This window comes from Ambystoma mexicanum, chromosome 6p (assembly GCF_040938575.1).
Source record: "Ambystoma mexicanum isolate Mex_15411 chromosome 6p, UKY_AmexF1_1, whole genome shotgun sequence".
NCBI lineage: Eukaryota > Metazoa > Chordata > Amphibia > Caudata > Ambystomatidae > Ambystoma > Ambystoma mexicanum.
The window spans coordinates 946,573,016-946,599,895 of record NC_090935.1 but is presented as its reverse complement, the minus strand read 5'-3'; the positions used below and the strand labels follow the sequence as shown (position 1 = coordinate 946,599,895).

The 26,880-nt window shown below is 44.0% G+C and overlaps 1 non-coding gene across 1 annotated transcript; it reads right to left on the bottom strand.

Annotated features, from left to right (window-relative positions):
- Positions 1-23,725: 23,725 nt before the first annotated feature.
- LOC138512412 (U6atac minor spliceosomal RNA) lies at positions 23,726-23,850 on the bottom strand. Its single transcript, XR_011281241.1, has one exon. It is a non-coding gene; the product is annotated as a U6atac minor spliceosomal RNA (small nuclear RNA).
- Positions 23,851-26,880: the final 3,030 nt, after the last annotated feature.

Sequence of the window (26,880 nt, the reverse complement as noted above, 5' to 3'; positions counted from 1 at the left end):
AGTGTCCTCGTGACTCATTTTCCCACCGGCTGTCATTTTATCACTTTCTGGCTGTGACCTAGTAGCACGTCCCTGTCTCCCCAAAGGTGAATTATGTAAACAAACAGAGATGTTCCTGACTAAATATAGATTTAAACAAGCATTGGCAAATCCAATACTTTTGGTGTCTACTGCTGTTCTTTGCATTTTGCGTTTATAGGCTCCAGGGTTCAAGAAGGAGAGTACAAAGATTTAACGGAGGATGTGATAAGGGACAAGAGAGTTAGAAGGAAGGAGAACAGCGCAAGGGAGGAACTGATTGAGATAGGGTGCCATCGATGTTGAGCAAGAGGAAAGATGAGTGAGACAGGTTGCGAGAGAAATGGTAAGAAATAAAGCAAGAGTGTGAGAGGAAGGATGAGAGTGGGTTAGATAGTGGGGGTGCATTGTAGAGAGAATTGGGTGGGTGTAGAGGGAGTGGGGGCTGGTAGACAGACTGGGGCTAGGGTTGGTGGGGGAAGAGACAGTGGGGAGGTTGTGTGGTGGTAGAGAAAGTGCAAGTAGTGTGGGTGTGTGGAGGTAGAGTGTGGGTAGGGTGGGGGGTCCAGAGAAAGTGGAGGTAGGATGAGTGTGGATAGAGAGAGTAGGGGCAGGGTGGGTGTAGATAGAGAGAGTTGCAGTATGGTGGGTGTGGTTAGACTGGGTGGTTGTAGAAAGGGAAAGTGGTGGTAAGGTGGGTCTGGGTAGTATGTTTGGGTACAGAGGGTGGGAGTTGGTAGAGAGTGGAGGTAGGGTGGGTGGGGGTACAGCGTGGAGGTAGAGTGGGTGTATGGGGTAGAGAGAGTGGGGGTAGAGGGAGAGTGGAGGGTAGAGTGAGTGGGGATATGGTAGGGGGAGTGGTGGCAGAGAGAATGGGGGTATAGTGAGTGAGGGTAGAGATAGGGTGGAGTTAGAGACAGTGAGGGTAGGGTGGGTGGGGGTAGAGAGAGTGATGTAGGGTGGATGGGTGTGGGTAGACAGGGTGGCAGTTAATGGGGGTCAGAGAAGAGTGGGGTAAGGTAGGTAGGGTTAGAGAGAGTGGGGATAGGGTGGGATGGGCAGAGAGAATGGGGTAGAGTGGGTGGGTTTGGAGTAGAAAGAATGGGGGGTGATGTGGTTGGGGTAGAGAGAGTGGAGGTAGGGTGGGTGGGGTAAAAAGAGTGGGGGTGGGGTGGTGGGGTGGTGGGGGTAAAGTGGGTGATTGGGGTAGAGAGAGTGGGGATTGGGTGGGTGGTGGTAGAGAGAGTGGAGATAGGGTGGATGGGTGGGTGGAGAGAGTTGGGGTAGGGTGTGGGTTGAAACGGTGAGGGTTGGGTTGGTGGGGTGAGAGATGTTGAGGTAAGATGGGTGGGTGTAGAAAGATTGGGGTGGATGGGGTAGAGGAAGAGGGGGTAGGGTGAGTGAGTGGGGGTAGAGAGAGTGGGGCTAGGATAGGTGGGTGTAGAATGAGTGTAGATAGGATGGGTGGGGTCTGGTAGAGTGAATAGGGGTGGGGTGGATGGTTGTGGGTAGAAAGAGTGGGGGAGGGTGGGGTTAGAGAGGTTGGGGTACGGTGGGTGAGTAGTGGTAGACAGTGTGGCGTTAGGGTGCGTGGGGTAGAGGGGCAGAGAGAGTGGGGGTAGGGTGCATTGGGGCAGTGAAAGCAGGGGTGGGGTGGAGTAAAGAGAGTGAGGGTAGGTTGGGTGATTGATGGTAGAGAGGGTGGGGTAGGGTGGATGGGTTCTAGCAGAAAAGGTGGTGTTAGGGTGGGTGTGGGTCTACCCACTAGAGAGAGGGGATTGGGTGGGTGATGGTAGAAAGGGTAGAGAGGGTGTGGATTAGATCGGTGGAGGTAGACAGGGAGTGGGTAGGGTGAGAGGGTTGGGGTAGGGTGGGTAGGGATAAGGGAGTGGTTGGGGTTAGAGAGAGTGGGGGTGGGGTGAGTGGATGATGGTAGTTGGGGTAAAAAACATGAAGAAAAAGCAGCCTTGGGAAGAATTGTCCAAAGTAGCCCAAAATAGCCCAAACAAAACCAAAACAGCACATGTAATGGGGGTGTAGTGGGTGGGGTTAGAGTGGCAGTGGGGTGGCAGCAGAGAGAGTGGGGCAGCGGTAGAGAGGGTGAGTGTGAGGTGGGTAACTGTAGAAAGGCAGTTTCAAGAGGACAAAAAAGATATGCTGTCAAAAGTAGAGAAATAGCTCAAAATAGCCCAATAGGAAATCACTACACAGCTGGGAAATGGAAAGCCCAGCACTGACTTGCTTCTTACAAAGCTGCTCATTGGAGCAAATATTGTTATGGAACTTCTCATTGGGTGGATGGCAAAGGAGTTTGGAAAAAGAGATTTTAGTGATCTGGCAGTGTCATGCCATAGCATTGCCCATTGCTATGCCAACCAGATATTCTCAGTTCAGAACCCCCATTACCTCTCTCTCTCTCACTCCCCCTCTCTCCTGTAACAATGTTTTCAGCAATTTTGTGGCACAAGCGCCACAACAACTGACCAAAAATGATCCATTATTCATACCACATACACTCTTTGGGTGCCAAAATGGAGTCATCATATATTCAGCAACATCCTATTTGAAATTTCCTGGTCTACATTCACTCAGCTGGAACCATCCTCCATGAAAGCCTTGAATTAACCTCATCATTATGGATGGAAAGTAATATTATAGCCTTAAAGAGGAAGGGAGGGGTCATTACTGCAGGATAATGATCCATTCCCAAGTTATGGGCAGAACCGAAGCCGAGGGCCATAAGTTGAGAAAGGGTCATTATCTGAAATGATAATGACCCCTACCAAGGTCTACAAAGCAATTCATGGTTCTATGTGATAATGTTGCATGTGAAAAGTCACCAAGTAGGTGACTTTTTTCCTGCACTCCTATTAAGCCTTCACCCACATATTCTAGGGCAGGTATTATTTACTATTATATACTCCAGTTGTAGAATATTTGGGGAAAGTGCATTTTCTTGGGAGTGCAAATTTCGGGAAATTTCACCCCCTGGTGACCATTTCCCGGCAGACTTTATCCCTGGATACCCAATTCACTTTCAGCGGTACTAGCAACAAAGGTTTTGGAGTTGTGGCGATGAAGTACAAATCCCAGGGTATTGGCGCTGCTCCCATGGGGGAGCCCCTGCCCATGAGGCCAGGGAGGTGAGGCTGCTACCCTATAGTCCTCCTGGGGTTGCTAGTCAGGGGATGGATCTCATGGGGAGAGAACCCCTCCATGGGACCAGTGATGATAGCCTTTGGAGAATGCAGTATTCACCCCCTTCATTTCTGTCCCCTCTTTCCTCTCACCCCACTCAGTTCCCTGTGATCCCCCATACCTCTATGTATCTCTGTAGAGTAGATGACTTCATTCATTCAGGTCATACTGGGATGAGGAAGAGTGAGGCTTACCCAGGTGGAGTGCATACAATAACTGGCATGAAGAAGATCAGGCAAGGAGGCAAAAGCCCACTGCAGAACCAACATGCGCAGTACAGCCTATTAGAAGCAGCTGCAGCGATAAAAAGAAAGGAAGGACTGTGTACCTTGTCAAGCCAGCCCTGGAAGAGCGAGGAACCAGACGCCAGTTCTATGGTGAGAGACCCGAGGAGAGGAGATTGAAATGCTGTAGAGGACGGACAAGTGTCTCCAGTAGTCCCATGGAGCAGGGGCCTCTCCGGTGACTGGGAAAGAGGAAACCCGACCAACGAAGCCAAAGCAGGGAGAAGGCGCAGCGCCGAACATGCGAGAGAGAGCCTACCACTGCAGAGCCACTGAGATCAGGACGCCAAATGCCAAAGCAGTACAGAAGCCCTGCGCCACTCCCAGGACAGACTGGAGGCGTGACATTTCCCGAACGTAGGGAAAGGATCGAGCAGGCTGGTGGGACGCGGAGGGCAGCAAACAGATTACAGAAAAATGTACCAATATCCCGAAGAGCAGAATAGTGAAAGAACTATAAAAGCTGAAACTAACTTTACGATAAATAGCCTATGTGGAACAGTACCTGGCAGGAGAGTACATCAGGCCTGTTCAATTGGGCATTGAGTGAACCAGGGGCAGCAAGCCCACAAAAGCAGTACATGAGGGTCTGGGACGCATATGAAGTTGGGAAACCTCACCAGAACAACACAGCAGGGTCTGGGACCCATATGAAGTGGGAAGAGTCATGCAAATGCAACACACAGGAGTCAAGAACCCACACAACTATAAAGAAGCACACAATCAAGGGGCTGGGCCCCAGAGTAAGTAGGGGAGATCCTGAGGTGATATAAAGGGGTCTAGGACCCACACAAAAGTGAAACAAAGAAACAAACTACAGAAGAAGTCGGGAGATCCTGAGACAACCCAGAGGGCTCTGGACCCTCATAAGAGAGAAAGAAAGGTGCAGGAAGCTAAAACAAGGGGTTGAGGACCCACTGCCAAAAGAAGAGATATTTTCTGGAATTCTTAGATCTATAGTCAAGTCTGGCAGGACAGTGAACCAGATTTGACGCTACCTTGGTGAACTAGAGAAAGAGCAGGGGAAGAGGACCCCCCCCCAGATATTTGAGAACTGTGTTATGGTGAAAAGAACTACAGTCAAGTCTGGCAGGATGGTGCACCAGACTTGATACTATGTTTGTGTACTGGAGAAAAGAATAAAGAAGATCTATAGGCAAGTCTGGCAGGACAGTGAACCAGGCTTGACGCTGCATTTGTGAGCTGGAGAACATGGGAAGGGTACCCCTCCCGTTACTTTGGAACTGTGTTTTGTATGTGTTGGGAAGAGAATTTAAGATAAAGAACTTTTTAGTTAAGGAGCCACTCGTTGTGTTTTCTCATCAAGAACTGATCATTTGAAAGCTATGTCCAGAACGAGAGACGTCTCCTTCTGGACTAAGAAGACACATAGTTTTTCCTTAGTAAGTATAGAGTGTAAGGGACGAAAATACGTTTGGACACAGGACGGTGGACATTTTACTTTAATGGACATCCTGACAAAGTCCTTATTATTTTTATTGGGGTAGGGCAACCCCTCATAGAAATAAGGCAAGATAGGTTTTTCGTTTTGGTTTATATTCATAGAAATACAAGCATTTGCCAACAAACATTCCACTACTGTGTCAGACGTGTACTTCTGCACCCTTTCATAAGTGCACAAAACGTGTTAGCAAATTAAATGTGGTTTCATTATGGGTTTTTTATGCAATAATTAAATAACTTGGCTGTCTTTGTAAGGTCAACAGCATTGTTCAATGTTTTAGCTTTCACTTTGTTGTGTTCAAATACATCGGAATGTCTTGTAGGAAATCTTGTAAGTAAATTGCAGTACTGTTTTCCTTAATGCAGAGAAATGTGCTGTTTGCTGTTTTCCGGGCTGCTTCTGAATTTAGAATTTCTGGAATGGAGTCACTACCAGTAGTAATTGACTGAATTCCCAACATTCTGATTGGCTGAAAGGAGGTCAATAATGATTTCCATATGCTAATATTTTTTGTGATGAAATATTCAGATTATTTGTTCTTTGAGCAATAGACAGAATCAACCCCCAATGGAATGAACAAAGCCAACGCCATTTGCATATCTCCCACAAAAACCATACACCTACCAATATCCCCATTCCTGAACTGGGCAAGAGGGAGCTGGATCGCTGCAAGTCTTCTGTTTTTTTTGTCTACACTGCAGTTGTGTTTGCAGTGTAATAATAATTTCTGGGTCTAATTTTTGTTCATTTATTTTGACAATTAAAAAAACATAAAAGGATGACGAGAGCAAGTGAGCATTAGTCAAGGGCTCTATGTTTGTGCAAAGTATGTGATGGTATCTCACTATGCTTATAGATTGCTCCGAGTCACCACTGTAATAGTATCAAAGTGGCAATCCTTGTCTGAGGTGTAGTGAGCCCCCACCTGGGGAAATCAAACCTTAGTCTGCTGGGAAGTAGAGCAGGAGTAAAGTATGAGGAAGGGAAAGCGGGGGAAGGAGGTTTCGGATTCAGCAGGGAGAATGGGGAAATGCTTTGTGTCAGTGTGTGTGCGTTTTATGTCCACTATATATGATTTATCTTCTGGACAAATGCAACACAGAAAAGTATGTGTTGGTTAATATATGCATTTGGATTCCAAGGCATTTTTGGAAAAACTATAGGTTAGAGGTCAAGAAATGTTGGGTGCATGAGGGGCTCGAGAGAATGCTCAAGCAATCCTGGCAGATATGTGGGCTTAATATATCTGTAGTATCTACTTATGGTACTACACAAGATTGCCAAGTCCAAAATAAGGACATGTGGGAGGGTGAATGTTGTTGGTTGCAAAGGCAGGTGAGTGGGATTGGCACAATTCAAATAATAAAATGTGATTATTCCAGGCCCCTAAATGTTAAGGTGAACAATGTGTATGTGTTCCTTGTCCTTCTCAGTTGATTTATGAGGTAATGCCTTCATTCCACAAAGGCCGATATCGCTGATATTTGGAAAAGGGGGTGAGGATGTAGGATGACGTAAGAAATATATGTAAAATCAAAAGGAGGGTGAGACGCGCACTCCAAATCCTGGCCAATATACTACCTGAAGAAAGAAAAATAATAACTTGGTTAAATCCCAAAGTGTCCAATTCACTCACTGTGTTAGATCCCAAATGTTGCAAAAATGTTCACAGGGTTGGATCCCTTCTGCTGCCTTTGTACTGCTGTTCTCCTCCTAGCGCTTTCATGTCCCAACATACTTCAGGGAGTCTGTGTTGACTTTCTTTTCAGGTGAATCCAATTAAGTTGCTAATGCAGTCTCTAAGGATTATGGGAGCTGTAGTGAAATCATTTGTTCAATTCAGGTGATATATTGGCCTTGAACTGGAGTGCGCGCCTTGCCCCTTCTTGTTTTACCAAGAAATATATGTATTTCAATTATGAATGATATAAACTTTTTTAGTATTGCATATTTATTATTGTTACAATGCAATGTGTGTGAATAATGTAGCTGGAGAGAGCAGGGAGATTCTGGTTCCCCTGGCAGCAGTCCAATATGATAGAAGTAATACAAGCATTGACATTGGTGGAACGGCCGGGTCAGTAACACAGCAAAGTGTTGTAATGTTCAACGTGGGGTGAGTGATTGTGGGCTGTTTCCATGGCCTGGGCTGAGTGCTAAAGCAAGTGTGGGGATGTGAAGAGCAGTGGTACATGCTGTAAACAGCCACAAAGGTAAGGCCATCGGTTTCTGCCCCGATGAGAGTGATTCCTCAGGCAAAGGTAATTGTCTACTAAGATGCCGGAATTTAGTTTGGCTCCTGGTTGGAGCTCATCAGCGCTTGTTGGATTTAGCAGTTGAGGCCTGGCAGTGCAAATGGGCCTTTCTGTCACTGAGCACCATGTGTCCAGCAGCAGGTTTTGGAACACAAGCTAAGTATTCTTTTTTGTGCTGCGGGAGAAAGTGAGAACTGAAATAAAGAAATGACTACTGCTTTTAGCCTAGAATACACCAAGGGTGTCTGGTGCAAGTATGTTTTATTTGTTGTGCTACTTTGTGACAGGGTCATTATTTACCAGTGTGATACATTTAGAAGAAGCTGATTGATAAAGGATATTGAACTATGGTTTCAGTGCATGGAGATTCTACCATTACACGTACAATGTAGTGTACACACAATGGACCAGTGAACACTGCACAGTTCCTGGTTTCTCTATTACGTATAGCTAGAGATCATTTGGAGCTGTTGCAAATTGTACGTTTTCACATACTATTATCAGCGCTGGCTAATGGGCCGGCTCTCACGGGATCCGAGATCTGGCATCTGTTCTCGACCCGAATCTCGGGATACGCCTTGCCTCTGCTGCAGCCCCGTCAAACAACCGTACACAGTGCGTTCGACATGATCCGATGTGCTCTGTGCGAGCACACTGTGCACACAAAGCCTGTGTGCACAGTGAGCTCGCACAGCACATTAGATCACGGAGGCCCAGTGGCATATCGAGTGGGAGGAGGGCAGCTGCAGGACATTCATCAGTGGGACACCTCTCCCGTTCGGCACCTCAAGGAGGGTTCCCAGTGAGAAAGGTGTCCTGCTGGCAGGACAATGTGTGCAAGCAATTCCTGCTCAACAAGCTCATTGTCTTGGAAGCAGGACACCCTACCCTTTCCGAACATGAGTGTTGTCCCGCTGCCAGGACAATGCCCCAAGCAGCTCTGTTCAGCACAGGGTCTCTCACGTTGCCCTGTGTAAACAGAGCATGAGAATGTGAGCCATTAGGCACTCATGGCAGGGAGGGGGACTATTAGCAGGGACTTTTGAGTGATAAGTGTGCATAATGTTGCATGCTTTATCAGGGACGTCATTTGGGGGTCGCCAGAGGTCACAAGTGCGACCTCTGAGGTCTTCCTTGCAACCTCTGTACTCTCCCTTGCGAACTCTAAAAAAAATGCAATGCAAGCTCCTGGGCTGTGGCTCTTTACTTCTGGAGTGGCTAGCTTTCTTGTTCAGACCCCTTAAAAAAAGAAGAAAAATAAGAACACGAGGGCCACAAGTCTAACACTTTCAGCACTGAACCTAAATAAGAAAGAATAGGAGTGCCAAAAAATGTGTTTTTCTGGAATTCTATACAATAATTGCTAGACTCATTAAAGGTTTATTTCAGGCACACTGCAGGGGGTGAGTCACTCATTTAGTCTGTTCTCAAACGCTTCAACTCAGCCTTTCATCCTTCTGAGGTCGATAAATGGGTACCAACACAGGTTGGGTGATATTGGGTGTATATTTGTAAAGCGCTTAAGCTTAAGTGCTATATAATAACACATCATTATCATGTGGTCATGGACGTCTGCTTGCAATCACAGTAACTTGGTAATATGGGCATATACACACTGATCTTAACGATACATATGGCGATCCATTCAGGTATGAAATGTACATTATAGTGATATCGTAACCATATTTTTGGTAGTGTACAATGCTATGTGATGCCACTTCCTGTTTTGTCAACCGGTAAAAGGTTGTGTTCCATCCTTTCTGCGATATCACTTTTGGGTGGGGTCAAATGACATCACTTCCTGTGATGTCATCAGGGTGTCAAGGGTCGTGTGATGTCACTTCCGCTACCCCAGGCATTTTGGTGAAATGACATCCCTGTGCTTTATGATATAATGACTATGGCTTTAAAACCCAAGGGGGATTTGTTAGGCTCACATTATATGCATGATGGGGGGGGGATAAAACTAAAGCCATACTCTTATTGCTGAACTTATTCTATGACAATGTATGTAGTGTACAGTTAGTTTACTATGAAAGGCTAATTTATTATGTAATGTGGTCTGCTTCCAAGCATTGCTATAAATAAAGTATTATTTAAGCACATGAAATGCGAAGCAAAACCTTAATAAATTACGTTTATTCGCTAAACCTGGGAAGCTGTGCTCAGTTGCTCAAATTGTCCACATCCCGTTTTCACCATTTAACCAAAGTGTGGGGTCCTGGGCAAATCCTTTAATCGCCCTGTGTTTTATCTGAAGAACTGTAAGTGATTCTGATTCACCTCATAGCTTATGTTAATATATCGTGCTGATTGATTTTTAAAAAAGGACAGTGACGGTAGAGGTGCTCCATATATAATAATAGTACAATTTAGATAAAGTTATTTGCCACTTGGTTTACTTATGGCAACTTATTCTAAGGAAATGTCCATGGTGCCTCCAAGTATCAAAGACGATGCTCCTTGCAATGTCCTTTTCAGTGAGGTCACTTCGGTTGGTGCAATCCATATGCAAATAAGGAGGTTTGCATGTATTTTGCCCTTGAGCGTCTGAATTGAGCCCTCTATAGATGAGTTTCCTGCATCTGTAATGATCATGCAGTTTTTCTATTTTTGTCGTGTGTTAAAATGCCACCTACCACTGTTACCAAAAAAGTAGATTGGGGTGGAGGTGGCCGGTTTGGGGGTGCGAATGAGACCATATGAAATTGCACGCACTGCATTTGGGGGGAAAAGTAACAGGACTTTTTCCGTGGCTCACCCCAACCCACCACTCTTGCCATACTGCATACTGCCCTGCTGAAGACAGCCCCCAGGTTCCCAGAGGGTCAAAGACCATGTGACAGAGCAGAAAGCACACTGCACATAGAGCAGAATACATTTGGAAAACACAATGATCACCAAGCCCCTAGCTTTGCAGGCTCAGTAATGTAAACTGCTCTGTGCGAGCACACTGTGCACACAGAGCAGTACATTATCAAGCCTGCAAAGCTGGGGGCTCGGTGATCATTGCCTTTCCCAAACATCATAGGTTTGTGTGCTTCATAGTTTGTGTACTTTTCAAGCCATTGGGAGGACGTGCCAAAGGTAGCCCAAAATAGCACAAATAAAACCCAGCCAGCACATGTAATGGGGGTGTAGTGGGTGGGTTAGAGTGGCAGTGGGGTGGCAGCAGAGAGAGTTTTAAACTATTTCGAACATCCTTTGTTCAGGGTTCAACTGCCAGCTGTGCCCCCTCTGAACTCTGCCTCCTCGGAACGCCGCCCTTCCTCCAAACTCCGCCCCCACCCTGTCTCTTGTGGGATGCCCCTTCAAATGTTTTCCATTTCCACTACTGACTATTGCAGTGTTATTTAGGCATGTTTCACTTCACATGAAATACATGTTAACGTGCACTCAAAGCTATTTGTACACAGTGTAAAGTAACGTTTATAGGCATTACAGGAACACAAGTCAAGGCGAATATTAAGATGTATCTAATTGTTTTGTCTAAACCATCCCACACATATGGTATGCCTGACTTTTTGGGGCTGATTAATGGAATTATTTGCGCAGAAAAACAGCGATTTGTGCGCCATTCTGCCCGCAAATCGCTGTTTAACAAATCAGGATTTGCGGGCAGAATGGCGCACAAATCCCCGTTTTTTGGCACAAATTATTCCGTGAATCAGCCCCTTTGTGTTTTCTCGTAAAAGTGATGTTTCAGTTGTTCAAACGCTTTTTGGTTTTCATAGTTATGTAAATGTTTTACCGCAATACCTGGACACTCGCGCCAGATGTAATTACTTTGCACTGCAGAGGCGTTGTAGATGCCTTCCGTTATGCAATACTCATTAATTCATATGATTAAGCAACTTCCATGTTTAGCGTTACTGTGCCATATTATTCTACACATTGCATTTTGGTCATACTAGGTGCAGCAGGTTGCAGCCATCCATTGGCTGCGAGTTGACATGAATCCAATGATGTGTTATGCAAGTGCACACATCCCATCCCTGGTGATGCAAGTGGGTTCAACTACCACGTTTGATGATTTGAGGGGCCATGGATCCCAAGTTTTATAATGTGAGTGGCTGTAAATCCCATGATTTTATGCAAGTGGACATGAAATCCTTATTTTTGTGCAAGTACATTTATTTCACAAGTGATTGTTGGTTTGGCCAATCTTTATTTTATTCGTACACATGTGGGTATTGTTAGGTTTTGTTTCAATTTGGCAAAACCGTATCCAATAAGATAAAAAATGTGTCTCCAAACAAGATATGCACAAACGGTTTTCGTCTTTTGAGTTTTTATTTCCAGCCTCGGACAAGTCTCAGTTTAATAATTTATCATGTAATAATCCCACCCTTATACTCTGAGTAAAGGATCAAACTGGTATGCAATAAAAATGTCTTTTGCTCAAATAAAATGTCATATAAATGATGTCACAGGCCATTTCCCAATGGCATAACAATGGCACTGCACCCGCACCTCAATCTAAACCTGGTCTAATATTCGGCTTTGCCCTAAATATATACACTCAAATTGACACATTTATTTAATGTGAAACCAGGACGTCGATTCACCAAAATGCCAGTGGTAACGGAAGTGACATCACAGACCTGATACCTTTGAAAGAGATGACATCAGTTCCTCTTTAACCTTGGTGACATTACCGAAAGTGGCATGCGGTAGTACAAAAAGTACATAAACGTAAACATTTAAAAATACCAAATACGTACTGAAGCAGACAAGAATATTTTAGATACCAATCACATTTCAACAAGGGTGCTGCCATCATAGGCCATGGATGGGGTCATGATGGAAAGCCTGGTGAAGATGTACAACAAAATGAAAATTGTAAAATGGGGAAGATATACAAAGAATGCCATCATATAAACTACAAAAAGAGCCTACCACACCTGAGGACCTATAAGGAGATGCCATCATCCATGATGAGTTTACTAGGCTCCCTACAAAAGTGGGGTCCCATAAGAGGGATCCCTTGGCAAAAAAGAAATTGTCTGCTCTATAAAAAGCCTGGGGAAGCAGAAACACTAAAACAATGGATGATGCGCAACACTATGGCCGAGGAAAATGTGGTTGGGAAAGTTCATAGGGAGATTAGAGGATTTAAATAGTGAAGACATGTGGGCTAGGCTCTTACATGGCTACTCTATCTAAATGACCATTGCTTTAGTGAATATTTGAGTAGTGATACAGAAAAAGTTGGGGGGTAATGTTTTTCGCGATTAGTCCCCCATAATGAAAAAGAGTAGGGAGTAATTTTCAGATAAGTGGAAAACATAATCTTGAAGGTCAAAAAGAGAGGCCCTGATAGGTATATAGAATATGAAATTATGTTGTATTGTGTTGAATGAATTAATGTCTGTAATGTTTGCCTTGGAATGTTGTGCCTGAAGTAATGTATTGCCATTTGTAAAGAACTAAGAGTTGTGAAGTATATGATTAAAAAGTTGCTAACATTTTTTATTTTTTGTGAAATTATTTTCATTGATTATGTAATGGTGATAACAGTGAGATAAATGATGAGATTCATCTGTTGGTCGGTTTTTCATGAATGGGTGAAATCCCCAATAACAAGGATATTGCAACAATGTAATACAGATATAGTGACCAGCGAGATAGATGATCTGATCAACATTTGATGATTATGAATGGACCGACAAGTGGTGGACGTACAAGGACAAACAGGAAACGGAGGGAGAAAGGGAGGGGGGAGGTATTCAGAAAATAAAAAATTGTGTATAGGTAATAGAAATAAACACGTAATCAAATATTCGAAACATTAGAGCATTAAATATTCATGAACTATGCATTGGCCTATTGTGAAAGGAGAGATATTCAGTAAAAAAGGACCATTCATCATCATGTTTGAATCTTACATTAAGACGCGTTGCAATACAGTGTTCTAATCTGTGAATGTGACATACATTGTTCCACCAACCGTTGACTGATGGTTTTTGGAATCTTACCAGTCGGCTATAATGAGTTTAATGGCGACTGCAATCAATAGATTGTAGAGATTATAGGTGGCATGTTTTTTATACCCACTTTCAAGGGCAATGGTCCCCAGGAGTATGTTTGAGAATGTTAGGTGGAGATTGAATTACAAACTGATGCTCAGGAGAGACCACACCTCTCGCCAAAATGATTGAACAAAGGGGCACTGAAAAAACACATGATAGTAAGATCCATAAGTATAACCAGGAGATGAGGTCTTCTACTTCAGAGGAGGTGAGCCAAAGGCGTGATTATTTAATTAGGAATGCATTGTGGTAGCGTTTGAAGTCTGGAAATGTTACACCGCCATGCTCAAAGGGGGCTATAAGCTTACTGATGGCAATTATTTTGTTTTTGCTGACACCCCATCAATAATTGAGGAGGATAGAGTTGATTGTAGAAAAGAAGGATATGGGGAGCAGAATGGGGAGCATTTGTAAGTGATAGAGAATGATGGGTGACAACATCACCTTGATAGTTTCAAGACGTCCCCACCAAGAAAAATATAAGGGAGGCCAAAGAGAGGTAAGTGGAAGAGATGAAGAGTTAAGCTTAATTGTGAGCTTAGTGGAAGAGGTATAAAGAAGGCCTAGGTACTTAAGTGAATTGTCACACCATTTGAAGCCAAACATATCAATTTCATGTTTAAGGCAAAATTAATTAAGAGGTAAGATCTCTGATTCATCTTTATTTAATTTGTATCCAGAGGCTAAAGAGAAATCATTTCAGACTGACAGTAAACCTGGAATATGATCTTTTGGGTTTTTTAAGAGAATAAGAATGTCATTGGTATATGCTGCAATTTTGAATTCTTGCTGACCACAATGTACACCTGGAATCTGAGTGTCGTTTCCTATACATTGTAATAAAGGCTTCAGAGATAAGCTATACAGAATAGGTGAAAGTGTTGGCGATACGAGAGCCGAGAATAGTGTGTGACAGTGATTTTGTAACAAAGATATAGTCGAGCCGTGAGAAGGAGTCATGGGGCAGTGAGTGAAAGTTGAAATGAAAGTCTGCGGGGTGAGAAAGTCTCCAAGTATCAACCAAACCGGTCTCTGAGACACAGCGGATGAGTCGTGAGATTTGGAGCTTTGGAAGACACAGTTTGATCTCCTATCCATGAATGGCTCAAGAACGTTGTTAAAGACACCACTTACAAACAGGTTAGTGAGGTTGTCATGATTTACAAATGTTATGAACAAGCCAAGGCAGGTGTGCCACAGATCAGACAACTTCACTCACTGTGCGTGCGGTGAATACGAAGTACACGGTTGAACATAAGCAAAGGCTAGTGTCAAAAGACAAAATTAAGGCATCTGCTGTAGACGATATATTACCATTGATGAATAACGCCTGTGGATTCAGCTAAGGGCAAGCGCATAGCTTATTCTGTGGCTTTAGCAAAGGTGATGAACAAGATTTTCATCTCCTCTTTCTAAACCACAGAATAACAGTGTCTTGTCTTCAAACAGCTACGTTTTGCACCTGACAGATCAAATGACAAGGCAAAGGCAGGAAATGCATGAGTTAGGGGCAACAGGTACGTGCCGGTAGGTTCAACTAAAGGCGAACAGTTTCCCTCTTAAGCCAACCACAAGTATCAGCTTCCTGTTTTAGATGGGCTCGTAGCAGAAATCAGCCATAGACACGAAGCAGGATACCATAATACATGTGTGGTTAAAAGGTCCAAAGCAATAGTCACATTTAAACCCCTTCAGAAAATGCATTCGATATAATGGCATACGAAGTACGCCAGGAAAAAACACAGCACCTTGCCTTTTCGTCGAGCGGAAGGCCGTGCACTTCAATGGAAATAATCAAGAAGCAAAGACATCACCTTTCACTTGAGTTCTCACATAGGTAAATAATGTGTGCACTGCAAAGCTAAGCGCACAAGCAGGTGGAGACTGTAGACGTTCTTTCCAGGCCAAGGAAGTGATGCACATAGTACATGCAGGCTAAGTCACGCATGTTAATATAAAAAGCACAACAGACTAAGGCTAAGGAATTCGGCAGCAGGGAGCCACGAGCAGACCACGAGATCGTGGGGACTGGGGAGAGCAGTCGATAGCAGGTCAGAGCAGCAAGCCCAGGAAATTGTGAGTTTCAAGTGTGTTGGTTGAAATTTCTTTGCAAATAATAAGACTGAAAGCGTGTTTTATTATATCACTCCACTCCTGATCATACCATAGTATAGCTTAGACAAACATAACATGAACTCCATGATCGCTCAAGCTGGTGTTTTAAAATGATGAATTGTACTTTATCTTTGTTCAATGCGAATCATGTTTATAGCTTATGCAATAATGCTTTCTCTATCTCTGACAGTATGCTACGTTTTTACTGCTCTAATCATAGCAGGTGTAATGAAGATCAAATCTGGTAGAGACCAGAGATAATATTAAATATATTAACTTGCTACCTTCCAGTGTCAGCTTCATATTTTGAGTAATGCTTCATAATAAGGTCTCTCTGAGTCAAAACAAACTACACAATATTTTCTGGCTGTATTTTGGTCAATTATGACAAGAGGTGCAAACACTCAGGGAACCTGTCAAAGTGCTAGGCCGGAACCCATGAGGCGCCTCTCATCATAACTTAAGACTTTTGATTCTGTGCCCACGCCACACAGCCCTACCTAGTGTCGAGGGGGGCAGGCAGGGAGTCACGCCCTAAAGGGCAATTAAGTCAAGGTTAGATTGTAAGATGTTTTCTTTCACTGAGTCACAGAAATTAGGGTCTGGTCCAGTGGGTCCATATATAATCATGTTAGATATAACATTACCCCCGTCTGCAGCTTAACCCACTCCCACCAGCCATTGTTATCAGTCTTTTGATTAATGATCTTGTGGGGGAGTTTAAATTAATGAGTTTGGCAACACAATTTTTCTTTGCTGGGGCAGGGCTAGCATTCACATCTTGGACCCAAAGGGATTTCAGCTTCATTGATTCAATCATGCACAGGTGGGTTTCCTGGATACAGGCAACAGAGGGACAAAGTCTTTTAAGGTGTGAGAGAACTTTACACCGCTTAATGGGATCATGCATTTAAATCCATTCATTAACTACTACAGATGTTTTTCAAGGATAAATATGAACAATACAGGTAAAACATAGCAATTGAAGAGGAGAAATACCCATCACAGAATAATAACGGAAGAATGAGCATATAAATGTCTTGGTGTGTATAATACGCCACTTAAGAAACAACTTAACACAGAAGGATGATACACAAGGAAAATGGGGAGACAAACAGACCTGACCTTTGTATACCATTCAAGAGGAATAGGAGATGATGAGAAAGATGAAGAGAGTGAGAATTGCTAACAAGTAGGTGATAAAATAGATGTCAGAAAACTACAGAGAGATGAACAAAGCTAGGTTGAGGGCTAGGTGATACCTAGACAGACTTCCAAATGAGTCCTGCAGGATGAAGGGCACCCGAACAAGGACAACCACACAGCAAACTTTATCAAGAGTAACTGAATATGAAGTCAATGCCCGCAGCAAAAAAGCAGGAATGGTACAATAATGAGGTATAATAGTGAGAAATCAAGTGCCAGAGGTGGAGTGCATAGGTGGCGTAGAGGTAGCCATGCTGTCCACCTTAAGGGATCTTATGAATGATTTGAGGTCTGCAGGATCATCGAAGACAGATGTTCTCCCATTATGTGTAACTTTGAAGGAGCAGGGATGGAAGAGACCATATCTGATGCTGAGCTGCTTCAGGGCAGGCCGGTACGAGAGGAAGTGCTTTCGCCGCTATGCAGTTTTCGAAGCGACATCCATAGAGATGTAAATTATGTTGCCTTGTCAGATGAGAATATTCTTTTCCTTAGCCTTGGAAAAAATAAACTGCAGCTGTGTATATTCCAGTAGCAAAAAAATAAGAGTACATGTAGGGGATGATGTGCATGAGCAGATTTAAGGTGCCAGATTCTATGCGCTCATTGAATATTAAGGACAATGTCCGGTGGAATATGGAGAAGGGCCGAAATCATTTTCTGCCGGCACAAGATGGCATCATTCCCTTCACATCATTCAGGTGAACCTGTGATATGAAGATTGGTCCTTCTTCCTCGGTTTTCATGTTCTGAATCTTCATTGTGCTTTTTGACCTCTTTGACAATACATTTTCAAACGCTATTACTCTAGCAGAGGTATCTTCACCATGCCAACACTTTTTTCCACATCCTCCATTCTATTTTCTAATGCGCACCATCTGTCATCAAGTTGTTGTAGTTTTAAGTTGGTCGTTTCTATGAAAGGCTTGAGAGACCTTATTTCCTGTAATAATAATTCCATTCTGAGGCAGAGGAACTGGATGGAGGAGTGGAGTCACCTTTGAGCCTTTTAATGTGGCTGGGGATGAAGCTGACTGGGAGTCCTTATAGGCCTCTGCAGGTTTATGGCCGCTTTTTCCTGTGCCATGAAATATCTCTGTATGGTCAATTGTAATGTCCAGGTATTCTCAGGTTTTGGCCAGGAAAATTGTCTGTGATGGTATTGTGAGCAAGAGTTAAATAGTTAAAAGTAGCATTTCAGTCAGATTTGTAAAAGAATGGAGCTGGGGGGGAACGACGAGGAGCTGCACCAAAATGATAAAATAGGAAAGTATAAACGTTCTCACTGCAGCATGGTACAGTTGTTGTAAGAAGAAGTTAGATTGCTTCTGCGTATTATTTACTTTCTTTTCCACTTTATTTGGTGCCTATTATTTTCTGTCCAGCAGGTGGCGAATGCGAGAGGCCTGACTGCAGAGACCGGCAGTGTTTCCTTAAGAGGTTGCAGAGATTCTCCTCAGCTGTGTCAGCTCTTCACATAGATGGCTGTCACGACAGAGCTAAGGAGCTTTATGTCGGTGAAAGACACAGTAACAATGAAGAAAGTGGTATCACTCGATACCCCAGAAGAAATGCATCTCCCTGGTGTAAATTGTATTTTTTAAATAGTAGGTAGAGCACCGCAGGCATTTATGGAAAGGTGTCACGGGAGGGAGGTGCAGGATTAGGCTGCCATCAGCCTTGGCATCAAGCCACCCCCCATGTTAACGTTTTTAATAAACTGTAAACACACAAACTAATAGGCCCTGGCACTGCCATAGATATGCCAGTTCAGCGTTCTATGGCCAGTTACTTCCATATTCCCATGCATTGCCTGTTGCTGCGATAATACTGTATCCAAAAATCCAAGGGACTTTCAGTGCACAGGAGCACTAATCTTTTAATGATAATGATTTGTTATTTATATAATAGCGCTTTCGCCAAAGCACTGTACATATCTCATATTTACATACAATTATCATCCCAACCAAAGTTGGAACTCATGTATCAACCTCGGAAGAATGAAAGGCTCAGTTGGCCTTGCCAGGAATTGAACCTGCGACCTGAAGATCACACAGATCACATCAGCGAGCGCTCAACCTGCAAATCTATCTTACTGCATTGCTATTAAAAATGCAATTCTACATTAAGAAAGCATGTAAAAACGGCTGCACAATGTAGGCCAAACACATAATAAAACGTATCACACACCCAGACACCATGCACTCACACACATTACATAATATAAATATACATGGACACACACCCTTTCATGCATGCACTCACACACATTACATAATATAAATATACATGGACACACACCCTTTCATGCATGCACGCACACATATTTACAAAAACAAAAAAAAACACTTTTGTACCTTTTCCAAATCCATTTTTGCTCTGACGAGGACCTCCTCTGTAGGCAGGCCTATCTCCCATGCTACACGCGTGCAAGGAACCAGTTCTGGTTCCTGTCATGCTCAGAGAAGGTGAGACAGAGCCTTCGTCCATATCCTGTGGAGGAGGGGTGAGATCTGCTCATATCACTTTACTTGTGAATATTGTGCTGCAGCAATAACAGGCAGCACTTGAAATATATATACTTGCACCAGTATATTTGTGTGGTTTTATTTTATTAAACTAGATTGCAGCAGCAAATTCACATGCAGGTGCTTCAGCTTTCAGGTATTTTATTCTCAGGTCCATAAATAGGGGGCATATTAACATGGACTATACCACGTTTTCCAGCTTGGGTTCTTTCTGAAATCAGTCTAACGGAAATAATTTCTTTTTTAAGTCATACTTACTTCAAAACGAAATTAATGTAAAGAAGATTCTCGTCTGAGAGCCCTCTTTACTATCAGTTTTTCTCTGACTCTGCAGACCCCATGGGTCGCAGAGGCAGAACCAGGGGTTGCACAGGAGTTGCCAGGGGTTTCAAATTGTGACCCCTGTCGATCCCCAGTTGACATCCCTGATTTGAAATGATAAAATAAATATTTGCAGAGAACGATGCTTGCTTTAAACCCACATCCCCACTGGAATCAAACATGACTCTATGCTCAGAATAAAGTTGAACAAAAACAATGTATGGCAGTTTAAATGTTAGACACATTCTATTTTTCTGGCTTGGGTATATAGACTTCTTTTCTGAATCTTCTCTGATGTCAGGCTTGTTGCAAACAATTAGCAAGGCATGGGTTTCTCAGTAATTTTGTTGTTTTTACAATACTGGGACTGTGAGGACTAACTCATTAACTATTTTCAATGAATCAGTCCTCACAACACCCCAGCATGATCTGTTTTATAGAAAATGCATTTCAATTACATTATTGACTACAGCAGACACCAATCACATTCAATTTGAGATGTCTGTGACTGCCAGTGATCCATAATATCAGGAGAGATGGCTAATACATTGTTGCTACCTAGGGTTTCTGTATAATCACAACGCACAATAACTTTGCACTATGTTCCATTTACCCATGAGATAACTATTAAATATTGCTCTCAAAATACTTTTAAAAGATATGTGGGATTTAATGAATTGTGTTAACTACTTGTTGTCAGCCTTTGAAAGACCCAGGAATGGAAAGTACCCAGGAATCCATATCTGTTATGCAAGCTCTTGCTTGTGTCCATACACCTGCTCCAAAAGCCATTTAGATAATTTAGTCGTGCATTGGGAAAGGTTGCTTCAAAGTTAGATTTCTCCATGAGCTACTTGCAGTTGGAATCCAATCTACTTTCTCTATTTGCTGAACCATCTTGGACAGTTCTAAAACTCCTCCTTCATCTTGTGTGTTTGAGTTTCAATGCCAAGCAAATATCACCCATAAGTGGAACGTGAGTGCAGTTGTTCCCTTACGTCAGTGTACTGGATTGGTCCCTAGACCCATGGGAAAATGACAGATTCAATGCCCACTTCTTTCCTAGTGGATCGTTCACATAAGATGGCTGGATATAGGAGTGTCTTTCTTAAGTTCTGGTTTCATTACATTTTCATGGGTCTCTCTCACTGTGTAAACTACATCACAACATGTCCCAGCTCTCTAGAATGTGTCATTGCAAAGTTATGATCATAATATTTTAGTTGAAAAGACCTCGTTGAATTCAAATAATAATTAATATGCATGGATACTGCAAAGGTCACAACAATTATATCAATGTTGTGGCACCTAGCACACCCTCTGGTATGAAACTTATGTTAGCACGATAGTGGGGTAACTAATCTTAGGTAGTTTGTGGCTAATAAAGGTGAGGAGAATGGACCGCCCTGGCACATGGACAGTAATATATACCTGAAAACAAAGTGAGCTCTGAAGATGGGGAACTCCTATCCCCTGCACACTATTTTGGGCTGGACACCAAAAAGTTATGATATATATTTAAACAGAAGTTCAAGTGAAAATGAATAGTATTAGTATACATTTTAGAGGTTGTTTTCTGTTATTCAGATATCAAATATTTGAACTCAAAATTCAAGATGTTGGTATAATTTTAATTATAACCAAAAATAAAAAGGGGAAATGTCCCTACACGTTTCAAGAGTATCTCTCTTCATCAGGGGAAATTTCTTTTGTATCTTCTACAAATAATTCAAAAAACATTATCAGTTTGAGTAATAATCTAAATAACCCATGAACAAACATTGTTGTCATGTATCATTAACATATTTAATGCAGTTTTACCTTGTAGATCCACATTTATCCACAGTTATGCTGCGGCCTTTCTCTTGAGGTGGTGTCCCACAGATTGCCCATCCTTAGCGTCTCACCAATCCTTCCAGGATGGAATTTTTACCTTGTAGATCCAGATTTATCCACGTTATGCTGTGGCATTTTTCCTGAGGGGTGTCCCACAGCTTGGCCAACCTCACAGGTTTACCGTGCCATGTTACCAGACTGACCTCCCCATTGTATGTAACCACCCTTACAACTTACAGTGCATGTACGCCATCCCCCGGTCTTAACACCCACATGCCCCGTGTGTGTCTGCCCTCTTCCCATTTCTGAGTTTATCCTCCAGTCTTACAACTGGTATGTCATTGTGGGGTGTCCCACCACTTCCAGACATTTCGGGATTGTTACGCTGCGTTCCTGGTAGCACTCCTGGGACCAAACTGAGGCGTCCACACCCGTCTACCCCCAGTCCCCCATTAAAACCAGTGTTCACACAGCCAGCTGCCTTGGCCTGTGTGCCTTACACCTTTTCCGGCTTTTCTTGGTTTGTCTTAAAGTAGTGCAGTTCCAAACACCATGACCACCTTACCGATGAGTATGCTCTGTTCATTGTACCTTGGGCCTTGTCATCTCAAATTATGTATGAACGATTTAAAAAAGTAACCTCTCCACTGTCCAGGTTTACCATGTGCATGCACATTGCGGGAGGCCACCTAGCTCCACGAAACTTTTTGCAGTCATTGGGCCCCGGTACGGGCAGACCCTACAGCTGCACAAAAAGCAGAATTTGGAACATATCGTACATTTATGCCCTCCTCCAGTCTTATCGCTGGTATGTAATTGTGGGATTGTCCCACAATTTACCAGACCTTTCAGCATCCTCACGCTGTGTTCCCCGTAACGCTCCTGGGTCAAGCACAAATCAGTTATTCACACCGTAAATCTGCACATTAGTGTCCCCCAGCTGGCCACATCAACCCCCAATGGATCCCCACATCCATCGACATTAGGTACCCATGGCCAACCAGCTACCCATGGCCAAACCCGCTGCTGGTGAACATACCGCTTGCGCAGGAACCAAGATGCTGCTGAAAAGCCATCTCAGGAAAGGTTCCTCCATACAAATGTGATGCAAATTGCTCATTACCTGTACCGTACCCGGCTTGCCTAGTGATCCTTTTTCCACTGATACATGCTTGTACCTGTATCTTCACATACGTCAGTTTGTAATAACCACAAAACAGGTGATGGGTGTTCTACTGTCACCCTTTTGAGACTACTCTGCCTGCCCAAAACCTAACCTATGGATAGATAGCCACCCAATACATAAACTGTCACTCATTTGATTAATTTGTCCTTCTGCTACAATCATAGGTGAAAATTGCAAAACGCTGGTCTGGCCCCCACTGTTTACAAAGTAATGGCTCCCGAATAACTAATTCCGTAACCAAGTAACTGCCCTGCTCTTCTTCTATGGAGCAAGAAGAACACAAAAACACTTATGTCATATCTGATTTTAAATAAAGGACATGCCCTCATGCAGATCCCGTACCCCTTGAACACTTGTGCATAGGCGCGTTATAATAAATGACCTGCCTTCAGGCTAAGCCTGGGCCAATCAAACACTTGCGTGCGGGCGCGTACATGCCTCCTGTCCTCGCCCCAGTATCCCTGAAGCCCCGCTGTACAGGCACGTTACAAATAACAATCCTGTCTTCTGGGTAATTTATTTTCTCCAAAATTGTCAGGGGTGGCAGAAGTGACCTACCACCACCCTTGACCTCTGATGACATAACAGGAAGTAATGCCATTTGACCCATTCCTGAAGTGACAACCCCGGAAGTGATGAGATGTGACCTTTCACCCTCTGACCAAACCGAAGTGGCATCACCCAGCATTGGTTCTACTTACACTACACATTATACAAGGATGGACCACCATATGTATTGTTAATATCAGCACAAATAGTCCCATATAGCAAACTGCTGTGCCTGCAAGCCGACACCCAAGTGCAACGATAATGATGTTTCATTATATAGCTCTCAGCAGGATGGAAGGCTGGTCGCATGCATATTGCAGCAGCATGTTTGCAACCATTCTAAAAACCCCAACACAATGTACTCAACACCATACAGAAACCGATTGCCCGCACCGCGGTTTGACCCCTTTAAAAGCACCAAGCATCTTGCCCATCTATGGAGAGAGCACATCTGTACCATGCGAGGCGCCAACCCATGCCACGGCCCAGCAGGGGAAAACATTGTCACCACAGAAGTCTGCTGTCACATTGCGGCCACAGCCAGTTTGCCGCATGTGTGTTTTTAACCACAGGGGACACAGAGCGTCACCAACTGCCCCACCAACTACTATCCCCCCACCGGCCTGCCCTTTTTCCATTCTTAACTATTTGCCTGCACCAATAATTCCTGTCTTTCCCCAACCCAGAAACAGGGGGGAACGGCGCCCCAAGTCGTACACAAAAGAGCGCCAAAAAGTACTAAAATTCGATTGCCAAAAACATGGCAGTGCCTTAACCGTATATGTGTTGAGAGGCCACTAGGACTTCTTGCATTCTTGTCCAGGGGAGTGCTAACCTTCTCTCCTTTCATACCACACAGCAAACCTTCCCAAAGATCCTTGTGAGCATGTCACCCCTGCACTTTGTATTCCGATTCTTTAATTAGTCTAACCCAGGAAAATGTAAGTGCGTGCCCATCGTGGAACCGCATAAACCAGCAACTTAGACATACACCCGAAAGTATATACATTACACACTGTTCGTGCTGGAAGCTGACCCAAAACATGTTAAACACGGAATCGTCAAAGATGCATAATGTAGGCACCGCCTAAATCAGCCAGTATATCTTAATGGCAATCCATGTAGCTGCATGAAGGAAAGCGATGCCCTTCCTTTAAGTGAAAGCGTACACCATGAAACACTTGTGTATAGGCGCGCTTTATAAATTCCATATCCCATCAACAAGCCATTTAATGGGCCAATATAGTCAACAAACCAGCAATTTATACATACACCTGTAAATTACATGTTACATACTGTTCGGGCTGGACGCTGACCAAAAACATGTTAAATACAGAATCAAGAAAGCTGCCTAATGGAGGCACCGCCAAAATCAGCCAGTATATCTTAATGGCAATCCATGTAGCTGCATGAAGGAAAGCGATGCCCTTCCTTTAGTAAACGTGTGCGCCTTGAAACACTTGTGTATAGGCGTGTTATAAATTGCAATAATATAAAAGATTGCGTGGCACTTCGCCTAACTGCAATCCCGGGAACGAGCGTTATGAAAGTAACAGTACCTCTCCACGGTACCAATGCGAACATATGCCTTCGGACCTGCCTCATAGCCCCTTATGCCAGTTGCCATTAGCCACGAGGTTTGCAATCCAGTTTGCGAACGTTTTGTAAAAAACTCGCCCCTTACTAAATCCGCCCCTACCCTATGCCCCCAGGCTACCCAAAGAAATCTCAGCAATAGAAGGAGCTGTATTTCAAAGCTAACCCAGCCACCGGGCCACATAGCAACAAAACAGATTGTAAATGCATGCGACAACATTGTACACCTCTCATTAAGTGGCGCCAAAACAAAACCGCCCTTGGCACGGAGTCCGTTAATGGGCCAATATAGTTAACAGACCCCCCACACACTGTCGGCGCAGACAGCAACCCGAGAGTCCAGTAGCCTGCTTGTTAGGCAGAATTATATGCAGTACCCTTTGGGAACACTACACACAATTAAGACTACAAGTGACAGTACAATTTTACCTTTGGTACAAGCCTGCACTACACAGTTTTAGTGGTACCATTAGCGGAGCAGCCAGACTTATCTCAAGAGTAAGTGAGTAGTACAAGGAGTTACACAAAGGGACAACAATTACTATGGTTCAGGCAAACACTGACTCAAGGTTTCTAAGTAAAAGAATATATATTTATTTACTCAACAGTTGTATAACATTTCACTATTCTAAACAAGTCAAAAATCACAATCATAAATACACCACACCACATCCCTTAAATTTCAGTTAAGCTCACAAATGAAGTGGGAGAAAAATGGCACTCCAGCAATTTAAAAGGGAGGGAAAGAAAAAGTTATTAGAAATTAGGCAGATCCAACAGGTAAGTAATCAGGGCAGTAGATCAAGAGAGACTACAAGGTTAAAATCAGATAGCAAAGGCTTAGGGCCAATGTCAATGGGTCAAAAGTCGTTTACTCAAGATAATAGGGTTCAGTGTAGTTTGCGGTAAAGTTCGTGGCACAGATTCCGGACGAGGTTGGTTGGTAAAAAAGTTAGTTCAAAGAAAAGAGAAGGACAACCCCTCGGATTGGAGAAAGATTTCAAACACTTTCACCGCACCTGACTAAAACGGACAACCGGATTTGCACAGTACCTTAAAACGGAGAGGGAGCTGTAGCTGAGGGGGACGTTCCTGGTGGTTCCTACAGGCTCACGGTTCCTGAAGCGACTGTCGGACTGACACGAAGTAGGAAGACTGGAGGGTCCTGCGCCACCCAGGGAAGAAACCAGCAGCACAGCAAAACAACGAATAGAATGTGCGCTCCTTAAAACCCAAGCAGGGTCCGACCTTCCTGGCTATCCGGCCCACTGTAGCTCTGTACAGCAAATTCGACCAGAGGAGGGGTCCTGGCTTGTAGTTTGGGGGAACTGGTCCAGTTCCTCGTTGGTTCTTTCGTTCCAGTGGAGACTCTGCTCTTCCAGTCCCAGAGACCTGCTTTTTATGCAGTTTTCCCTCATTCATAAAGCCTGGCTGTGTAAGGTTGCCTTTGAGTGTGGATGAGGTGAAGGCTGTGGTGGTGAGACGGGTCATGGATGAGTGGCAGGAGAGGTGGGTGAGTGGGGTGAAGGGCAGGTGGATGTTTGGTGTCCGTGGGAAAGTGTCGGTGAAGGTGGACGCGGGAAGTCTGGAATGGAGGAGGGGGGAGGAGGTGATGCTGAATCGGTTGAGGATAGGGCATGTGGGGCTGAATGACTGTCTGTATCGAGTGGGGAAGCGTGAGTCGAGGGACTGTGCAGTGTGTGGGGTGCCTGAGACTATGGGACATTTTTTGCTTAGGTGTGAGAGACATGTTGTGGAGAGAGAATTGATGAGGGTTCAGTTGTCTGCGCTGGGTGTGGCTGAGATGAGTGGGAAGGCTTTGCTGGGAGGTGACGGGGTGAGAGGCAGGAGGAGGAGCAGTGTGTTGTTGGATTTTGTGAGACAGACGGGGCGGTGGGAGGAGTTGTGAGTTTATGTGGGCTATGTGTTGATTGGTGGGTTGGTGCACATCATCCTATTGGATGGGGAAGCGCCTGCGTGGCTCCGCCCACGCATTCAGTAATTAAGAAGAAGAATCACACAGCAGGGTAGCTGGCCTGGCAAGGCCAGTCCCCTTAGCCAATCAGACAAGAGTTCGACTTGAGTTACTAAGGCAACCCATGGCAGGGGTCCGAAGATTCATCCCTCACATCCTGCCTACCCAGACTATCGGGCGCCTTAAGGAGGGCTTCTGTGCAGAAGCCCGCGAAAAGACAGCGAACAAAGGAATCATCCCTGGTTTGGCGCATAGAGTAAAACACGAGAAAGACTTTAAGAAAAAGAAATGGCGACTAAACCCAACTGGAACCAAA